The sequence below is a fragment of the Ovis canadensis genome, chromosome 11 (genome assembly GCF_042477335.2).
Source record: "Ovis canadensis isolate MfBH-ARS-UI-01 breed Bighorn chromosome 11, ARS-UI_OviCan_v2, whole genome shotgun sequence".
Lineage (NCBI taxonomy): Eukaryota > Metazoa > Chordata > Mammalia > Artiodactyla > Bovidae > Ovis > Ovis canadensis.
This window is the reverse complement of record NC_091255.1, coordinates 62177554-62187219: the sequence shown is the minus strand read 5'-3', so window position 1 is coordinate 62187219 and position 9666 is coordinate 62177554. Positions and strand designations below refer to the sequence as shown.

The following is a 9666-nucleotide window of genomic DNA, read 5'->3' as shown; positions in this document are numbered from 1 at the left end:
GGAGGCGCGCAGTGAGCAGGATGCTCCCGGGCCCAGGCCGGCGCGTGTACGTGTGTGTGCACGGTGGGGAGGTGCAGGGCGTGTGCACGGCGCGGGCGGGACGCGCGCCAGTACGGCCGCCGAGCTCTGCTGCAATACAAGGCCAGCGCCGCCGAGTGAAAATACCGCGCAAAACCCTGGCTAGGGAGCCGCGGGGGGCCGGCTGGGGGAACCAAGCGGAGGCGCACGGCCGGGCCCTCACCTCGCGGCTGAGCTCGCTAATGCGAAGTCGCAGCACCCTCAGACGAGGAAGCAAGCCGCGTGAGTTTCCACGCACCCCAGGGAGACCGCGAGCCCCAGGGACTCGCACGCGCCCGCGCCCGACAACGCGGAGCGCGTACCCGATCGCACCCTGGCGCGCTCCCCGCACGGTCTGTGGAAAGACAGCTCGGGCGGGTATTAAGGGGAGGGGAGAAGGGGGTGTGGCTTGGCTGGAACTAGCCAATGGGCCGTGGAGGGGCGCGCGGGGGCGGAGCTCGCATTCAGAGCGCCGATTGGCCAGTTGGCCCTCCGGTATGCAGATACGGTGGAGTCACGTGCCAGGGGCCGGGACGACTTCCTGTTGGAGGCCAAGGCGGGGCGGGGAAGGGGGCGCGAGCGCCCCGTCTGGCTGAAGCGGGGGGAGGGGGGTTCTTGTCAGTTAGAGCAACAAGATGGCCGCGGTGGCAGCTCCGCACCTCAGCGCGACGGCCCCTGGAGCCGCAGCCGCCGCCGCCGGCCCCGCCGCCCCGCAGCCCTGAGCGTCGCCCCGGCCGCCCCCACCGCCCCTGACAGGGCCGTCCCCGCGCCCGCCGCGCTCCCGCCGCAGCCGCCGCCGCCGCGGGCCCGCCCGAGCCGGAGGCGGAGAGAGCGGAGCCGGCCGAGCGCAGAGCGCCGAGGTCAGCCGCCGCCGCCTCGGATCGCGGGCCGCGCCGGAGCCGCCGTCCCGCCTGCGGGCGCGAGGAGGAGGGCGCGTCGCGGCGTCGCCGGGGCCGGACCTGGACCCGCCGGGACGCGCCGCCGCCCACCCGCCCGCGCCGCCGCCGCCGCCGCCGCCCGCGCCGGGAGTTGAGCCCGCGGCGCCGGCGCTGAGCGGGCCCCCACCGCCCGAGCGCCCCGCAGGCCCCAGGGCGGCCGCCGGAGTGGTCTTTGCCGCCGTCGCCAGGCCCGCGTCGCGGGAGCCCCTCCGAGGAGCCGCCGCCGCCGCCGGGGACGGAGCCCAGGTGAGCGCGGGCCGGGCCTCCGAGTCGCCGCAGCCGGCGGAGCTGTTGGCGTCGCCTTTGTTCGGCTGGGCCCGGAGCGCGAGGGGTCACCGCGGGTCCCGGCGGGAAGGATGCGCAGCGCGGGGCGGCGGGAGGAACTGCTGGCTGCGCGGGGCCCGGGTGCGGGCGCGCGCGGGGCGAGAGGCTCGCGGTGCCCGGTGCGATCCGCACGGCAATTGCGTGAGTGGTGTGCGTAAAACGATGCTTTGGTGGAATTGGTTCTCCGGGAGCAGTCACCCGCGCGGCTTTTGCATTTCTGATGGCATGCACGAACCCGGGCGTTTTCGGTGTGGGGCCTCTCCCGCCGTTGTTTGGAGTGGGGGGGGGCGGTCAGAGCAAGCGCGGGCGTGCTTCTGCTAGCATGGAGGGGCCCCTCGGCCTCCCGCGGATCTGGAATCAGGTGGGCTGCTCGCGGCGCTGCAGGCTGCCGGGCGATGCGCACGAGGGACGGGAGCCGAACCGCAGCTGCCCAGCTCTGGGAGCGCGGAACCGAAGCTCCTCGGGGGCCACCTCCGCTCGTGCGTCGCCTCGTCTGCACCGTTTTCTCGTGGATGAGATTCGTTAATGGATTCGTGTCTGTTAAATGTGCAGATGTGGATCCAGGGGTTCCCTGCGCGTTAACTCGGTGGAGAATCTTTCGCTTGCAGGTTACACGCAGTTTTGGGAATCTCACGGAAGATGCAGGATTGCTGCCTCCACATCGCGGGGCGGGGGCGGAGGAGCCGCAGATCCCGGCCGCACCTCTAGCGGTGTTGGGCTCTCGACTGTCTCAGGGATTCAGCGAAATGAGTGCAACTGTCTCGAACCTCTACCTCTGTCAGATCAAACCTCCATTTGAGTGGTCTGCTCGGTTGTGTTTAGGCGTGAACTGCAGATTCTGAACTCAAAATGGTGCTCTGTAGATGTCCAACTTAAGCGTATTTAAGGAGTTAGTTGCAAGTTGCAGGCGTCTGGCTGGTTTAATCCATTGTGTTGCTGAGGCCCATGTTTTCTCCTGAATCCGGTGTTCACCGCGGTGTCCTGCGGTGTAGGTGGTCAGTTTGATGATGGCTGTGTAGAGACTGCTATGTCTGTGAGTGTAATTTGACCCCGCAGGAGGCTTATTTTATGCAAGTTATTTCCTACATTTAGAATTGTGTAACTATGGGGATGAGTTGAGACACTGAAAATGTGGCTTGGGTGATCTTAGAAAACAGCGGTGGCCAGTTTGAAATGTGTAGGGGGTGCAACCATTCTGTGCATGGACTCCATACTTCCTTCAATAGTATGTGAAAGAATAAAGGATAAAACTTAGCTCCAGACCAGATGAACTTGGTTGGCAGAGGGCAACTTGAAGAAATTTATTCCAGAATCACGGAAGTGGTGAAGGTCTTTGAACACCTTTCAGTGTGGCACACCTAAGGATGCTTTGTTGGGAGAAGTGATGCAAAATGAGGTTTTAAGAACAACTAGCCCAGTTATATTATCCGAATTAATTTTATTGTTGGTGGTAAACAGATGATAATTATCTGATTAGTTATTACTTCGTTCACCGATACTGAGTTTTCTCCTACAGAAAGTTTTTAATATTTGTGTTTTCATAGGAATAGAGGTTTTAGAATCTTTTTGTCTTTCTCACATTGGATCAATAGAAATTGATAGCCCAGAAAGTGGTGATAGTAAAAGTATTGTTTCAGTTAAATTATACTTATGGTGATGTAGAATAATTTCTTCAAGCTAGCGCTAGTACTGTGTGAAGCAGTAGAAAGGCTACGAGTCCCAGATATATGTGTGTGTGTATGTGTATGTATGTATGTGTGTATTCGTGTATGTATATGTTCAGACCTGATGTTATTATGTGGATCTACTTTGAAAAGCCCTGTGCTTATCTTTCATACTTATTGTTCAAATCAAAGACCTTATGGTCCTGTACATCTGATTTACTATTAAGATATGGAATTAAATAAAAGTTGATACTGAGGCAATAATAAGACTTAACCCTAACTATTTTGTCCTGGTTCTAGCATTCAAATATTTTAGTAGTGACTCGGGTCACAGGTAAGTGTTGAGTTTAGGCTTTCCTCCTTACAGTGTTTACTGGTGTTGCTGTTTTTCAAGCGGCATATGTTGTGACACTTTGACAAAGATTATTTTGTAACAGGTTTATGTTTGTCCTTAGTTGGCTTAGGAGTTTTGGAACAAATGGTTGCCTGAGAGTGCTGATTATGAGGGAAAGTAGAGCAAACTGTTTCATTTGACTCCTACTGATTACAATATAACTGAACCATGGGTAGGGGGGATATAGGAAACTTTAAATTACAGTATTTCTCACCTCCTCCACCTTTTTGTTAAACAGCCGGCTTTACTGAGATAAATGTGTGCTTTTCCAAATGCTGTCATCTGGCTCACTTCCAAAACCATGCTGGAGGAGGAGGAGGTCAGGGCTGGAAGGGGGGCAGCCTTTTTCCTTAGTGAAGAGAGCTTTCAGTTGGAAAGAAATGTAAGATAAAATTCCTACAGTACTAGCTGAGAATGGGTGTTTGCATTACTTCCCAAACTCCAAATGGGGGTGATAAGGTCCTGAATGTAAACTTACTATTGGTTGACTCAAGAATGTGATGCTAATTTTAAATCTAAGAGAGAGATTACTAGTGAAAATCTATTTCTCTGTTATTTGATTTGAGCACATAGAATGTCTGTGACATATAACTTCTTTAACAACCTAACATTTAGAGAATTAGAGCCATTTTAAAGAATATTTTATGGTCTGTTTTTTTAACCTTCCCCAGTAGGAATTAGATCCATGAGATTGTATGCATATGTTTTCAGTAATATTTACCTCTGAGTCTGGGTTTATTGTGTAAAGATGATATCTGAGAAGACTTTATAAGAAAGAAAATAGATTGGCTGTGAAGTCTGAGGCTCTTCTATATATCAGAATAGCATTTGAGTTAATTAAGATTTGGGGATGGGGTAAGCAAAGATTACTTAGCCAGAGCAACTGAAGCCTGTGTGGAAAGCATGAGAAACACAGAGGTGTCCAGGGGCAGGTTTATAAAAGGCCTTGGAAGATGGTAAGCTCAGGGAGCAGGAGGTGGGGCCCTGATCAGGCAGTGCCTGGAAGGTTGAAAGTGCCTAGAAGGTTATAAGGGGAAGAACCAGGTAACTTTGTTTGTCTTGCTTTTCTTTTTCTTTGACTGAAACTGTTTTGTCTTCTTACTTCTGATTTTGAGACAATTAAATGGGTTTTTACCTTTTATTCCAGCTTTATTTCAGAGGGTCTTCTGATGTTTTTGATGTAAGGAAATCTTTTCAGAAAGTATTGGTACCATGGTTTATTTTGTCTGATAGCTGGCTTCATAGTGAAGGTGACTAGATTTTGTTTGTCTAATTAAGACAGTTAACATCTCAATAACTTTATTTGAAGATGTCATATATTTGAGTAAAGCAAGAATATCAAATGAGAACCAGCAACCAGCTTTTTTTTTTTAGAACATTTTCCAGATTTTCTTGCTTTAAGCCAGTTTAATCATGACTAGTTACATTTTTACAAATTAGCTTTATCATTTTAAAATTTTTTGTTGGAGTATACTTGATTTACAATGTTGTGTTCGTTTCTGCTATACAGCAAAGTGAATCAGTTGTGTGTGTATGTCTCTGTGTGTGTGTATATGTGTGTGTATATATATATCTCCACTCTTTTAGATTCTGTTCTCATATAGGTTATTACAGAGTATTGAGTTGAGCAAATTAGCTTTTAAATAATTGTACACTCATGAGGAGAGTATTCTTTACTTTGCAAAATAATATACAATAAGCTTTCTTTAAGATGTTCTCAATCATAAACATTTAAAGAACCAGGTAACTTATACACAGCTCTCTTCAGGAATATAATTACTTCAAAATTTAAAGGTTACTTGTTATCAGAAATAACTATAAAATCTTATGTAGAGATTGTATGTGTGACATTGAAACAAAAAAATCTGTAATTCTTGCCCAGTGAACTTGTTTGAACAATTTGATTAAAATAATCCTGTAGTTTTTCTGTTGTACAAATTATGTATTTGAACTGTAACTTAAAATTTAATGAAACATGAAATATGAATTTTTCACTTCTCCGACTGGGACATGAGAAAGATATGCATGTTAAAAGCATGGTGAAAATTCAGACCCTTTGTGCCATTTTTGGAGCTTAAAAGTGAATTCTCTTCTTGGCTACAGATGCTTTTAGTGAGTGAAGAAGCTATTGCAGGGATGGTGAGCTGTTTGTTAAGAATGCGTCCTTCCTCTGTAGCCCTCAGAAGCCTATAGAGCTGTGTGCAGAGCTAGGCAATCTGGGCATCCAGCCATAAAGCGTCCCTGCTGCAGCGCAGATAGCGGTTCGCACCCTCCTGAGCCCTCCATGGCTGCAAACCACAGCAGAAGGAATGGCCTTGGGAAAGCCGTGCTCACTGCTGTTTTGAACTCTTAATATTCTGTGTGGCTCTCTGAGTTCCAGTCCCGCCTTGGGACTTTGGTTTTCTAAGATGTAGTAATGGTTAAGGGTGGGCAAGAATACAGCTTCTGAAATCAGTCTCTTCTAGGCCAGTGGATTTCAACATTTGCTGTGGGAAATGAGCAACGGGTTGTCCTTCCCAGGGTCTCCCTCTTCTTGTTTACCTCTTTGTCACAGTACTTCTTTCCTGCTGGAGAACGACCTGCCCAAAGACACATCGGATTGCTGGGCCCTGCACACAGGGCCCAGAGGAGGGAGTCCCATGGAGTCAGTCCTCCAGAGAAGAGAACCTGTGGGCTGTATTGGTCCCTTGTGGCTCAGACCCCACTCTGCTTCCTCATAAACCATTTTTGACACAAAACTTTAAAAACAATTTTTGTACAAAAATATGAAAATGGAAGAGTACACAGACACATGTCAACTCATCTCTGTTGCAAAGTTAGGGCATTTTCTGTGAACATCATCTGTTTGTATAAATGCACACGATCCCCTGTGATCCCCTAGAATACAAACACCTGGACAGTTCTTTTTTTCCCTTTAATCGAAAGACCTTCTCTATTTTCCTTCTTTAGAATGTTTTAGAAATTATTACACTTATATCTTTGTAATGTCCTACCTCTGAAGGCCTGAAATGCAAACCTACAGTTTCACAATATCAAGTCAAGCTGTTTTCAGTAGCAGGATAACCCCTGCCTATGGCTGAGTCTCTTACTAATGGGCAGGCTGGCTAGTGTCGGAGTTCATATTGGGAGTGTGTGCTCTGCTGGATTCATTTTATGTGTACAGTTGAGCTTATTAAGGATAAGATTTCTCAGAACTAAAATCAGTTGCTTGAGTTGAGCCTGGCAAAGGCATAGTTTATTTTTTATTACCGAAGATAATTTCTCTTTAATTTTTCTTTTAATAAATTGATAATTTAAGATAGCACCCAGGAATTAAAGTTAAGGTCTGAAACAAGCAAATGGCAGCAGAGGCAAAACTTGTCACCTCCCCAACCTTTGCTGCTGTGAGCAGATGTTAACATCAGGAATGGGAGGGGAGGTGGAATTGCTCCTTTGATTACCTTGTGTTTTCTCGCACTGTATATGACCTGCAGAGGGAGAGGGGAAAGTGTGTAGGAAGGGAATTTACAGCAATAGGCCTCGCTTTTCTGGAGGCGGATGTTTAAAATGAGGTTTGGAGGGTAGGTGAGGGAAACAAGTGATGGCTGTGTGGAAGCAAGTACATTGGAGTCACTGAGGATGGTGGAGAAGTGTGTGTGTGTGTGTGTGTGTGTGTGTGTGTGTTGGGTTAGGCATCGTGTGTGTGTGTGTTGGGTTAGGAAGCATCCTCTCAGGTAGCCAGGTCTCAGTGTTAAAATAATCTTCAAATAGATACAGCTAACATTTGAGCATTTACTCTGGGATGGTGTGCCAAGGATGTGACATTACTATCTTATTTAATCCTCATAACACTCACAGAAGGTGGTTGCTTTAATTCTGTTTCACAGAGGAGGAAAGGAGGACGGAGAAGAACGTAAAAGATCCAGCAGCTTGTAGAAAGTGCAGCCAGAATTTACACTCAGACAGTCCACTTCACAGCCCTCATAACATGGATAAATAGCTTGGATTATTTGAATAACTTTTTAGTTAGTCTCTCTCCTCTGGTCTGTGTCCCACCAACACACTTTGTGTTTACTCATCCCTCGGGAGCAGCTTGTAAGGTAGGTACTGTTATTGTGTTCTTTTTCTAGGGAAAAAGCTGAGGCTGATGGGAGTTGAATAATCTGCCCAAAGTCAGGGCCTTGATAATGTGTCTGGGTTCCCTGATGCCAAAGTTAGAGCTGCTTTCTAAGGCCCAAGCCTGCTCATGTCAGTCCTTCCTTTACGCCACACAAATTTAATGCCTTCCCTATTCAGTGGCCACAGTGAAGACTGACCTTTCACTGCCCTCCCTTAGGTGTCCTTAGTGATGGAGACAGACACCAAACAAGTAAAAACAACAGAGTGAAAAACTGAGATGGCAATTAAATGTCGTGAAGCTTCCTGAGTTCACAGCAGTCCATCGTGGCGTGTAATTACGTAGCCGTGTCCTGCATCTCCTTTGGTGAAGCTGCACGTTACCACATGGAATGATGAGAGAAGTCCAGCAGCAGAAGGAATTTGTATCTTCCTTAGCCTCGTCAGCCTTTCCCTCTCACATGACCACCAAACACTGTGTTCCCTTCAGTACCACCGTAGAGTGTCATTCAGTGAGAGGGCCCTGGGAATGCAGAGAGACAGTGCCCAGTTACTCGGAAGAAGGAGGGAACACATGGGTCACAGTGGTCAGGCAGGACGTCACTTGAAATGGGCCCTGAAATACTGGTAGCATTTGGATGGATGGAAGGGATATTCTACAAGGAGACGAATGGGCAAGTCATGTTTGGGGACCATTTCGGCAAGCACCTAACCATAAGCAGCTGGAGCCCAGTGTTTTTATTGAGTAAATGAACCCTGAGACCTAGCTGTAACTGGAGGTCTTATGTTGACTTTGAGGTTTAGAAGGGGCTGTATGGGTAGCATCTCCCTTCTTTGGCTGCTTAGGAGCTTTTGGTGGTTGTTGATGAACCAAATGGTAGATTTGAAAATTGCATCAAGCAGGTGGTTGGAGGGGAGATTGGAAGCATGAAAACCATGGCTGTTGTGGTTGTCTGTGGAAGGTGATGCGAGCTTAGACAAGCATAATGGTAGGGTCAAGCTGAAAAGGTGTTAGGAAGAGTCAGCAGGACAAAACAATACCAAATGATTGGTGTGGGGCTGTTGGAAAGAAAGAATTCTAAGAGGTCAGACACAGAGGGCTCACTGCTTTTCCTGGGGTGTTTGAGAGAGGCCTTAAATTAAGTAAATAAAGAAGCTAATGTTAAACTGTTTGATTTAATACGTAACAGTGAGTCCTTTTAAAATGCCAATTGGAGAAAGATAGCACATAATATAGCAGTTATAGGAGAGTTTATTGTTTGAGGTTCTGGTATAGAGATTTGACTCACAAGCATAAATCCCAGTATGTAATGAGCCATGTAATAATAGGGTTCTGCTGTTAATTATGGTGAGTACTCTCAACGAAATCAAATTTTCTTAGTACCACCCCCATAAAAATATCTTAACTCACACTTTATATAACAGTCCCAGATATACTGTAAACTTTGTGGATATGGGATATTGACCGAAAAAAGAGAGAAGACAAATCTTTAGTATTTCCAGAAGATCTTAGCCATCCTCAGTGCACTGTGTTTTCTGTGGGAGCCTGCAGGAATGGGCAGTTACCTTTTCAGGTCTCTAGGCGCTGCCCACCAAATTCTAAAGATGTAATATGTGATATTTCTTATGGACATTTGAACTTTAGGTATAGTTCCTGGTTTGCCTTTCACAGATAAGGTGCCTATCATTAGGTATTTGCCACTGGAAAAATGAGTGTTATAATTAATAGGATCATTCTGGCCAATCCACAATTTCTGGTTAGCGTATATTAGATATATTTTTCTGTTCTCCTCTAGGGGGACTCTGGAAGTCAGATCGAACTTTAGAAGGATATTGAAAATTCTTTTTCTTGAAATTAGTTTATGTTGACTTGTAATTTAAGTACTCCTTTAGCACAGTTATTAAATGTGGCTGTTTAATTAGCTTAGACACATGCCTTCTATTTAACCTCTGATGGCAGGATTTTGGTTATGTAGATCCCATGGCCTAAGAAGATGGGGTTTTCTCTTATGGTCTTTCAGCTAAATCTCAAATTAGTGAACATTGATTTCAGAATTCAGCCTTTAGGATTTCTCGTTTTTCTTGCTTTTTATTGATACTTGTCTTTTACACACCCCTCCCCCCTTTTTTTTAATTTGCTGTTTTCATGTTTTGGGGATTTTTTTTTTTTTAATATTTTCTCTCCTGAAGCTTT

At 47.0% G+C, this 9666-nt stretch overlaps 1 protein-coding gene across 5 annotated transcripts in view; it reads left to right on the top strand.

The window, feature by feature from the left end:
* Window positions 1-228: 228 nt before the first annotated feature.
* The window catches only part of TNRC6C (trinucleotide repeat containing adaptor 6C), a 115853-nt gene continuing 106415 nt past the window's right edge, over window positions 229-9666 (top strand). For 4 of the 5 annotated variants that reach the window (XM_069542010.1, XM_069542009.1, XM_069542008.1 and 1 more), the window contains exon 1: window positions 604-1241. The gene's annotated coding sequence lies outside the window, so the exon portion shown is untranslated. Of the gene's footprint in view, window positions 301-603; window positions 1242-9666 lie in introns of those variants that run through there. The other variant, XM_069542011.1, reaches the window with a different exon arrangement.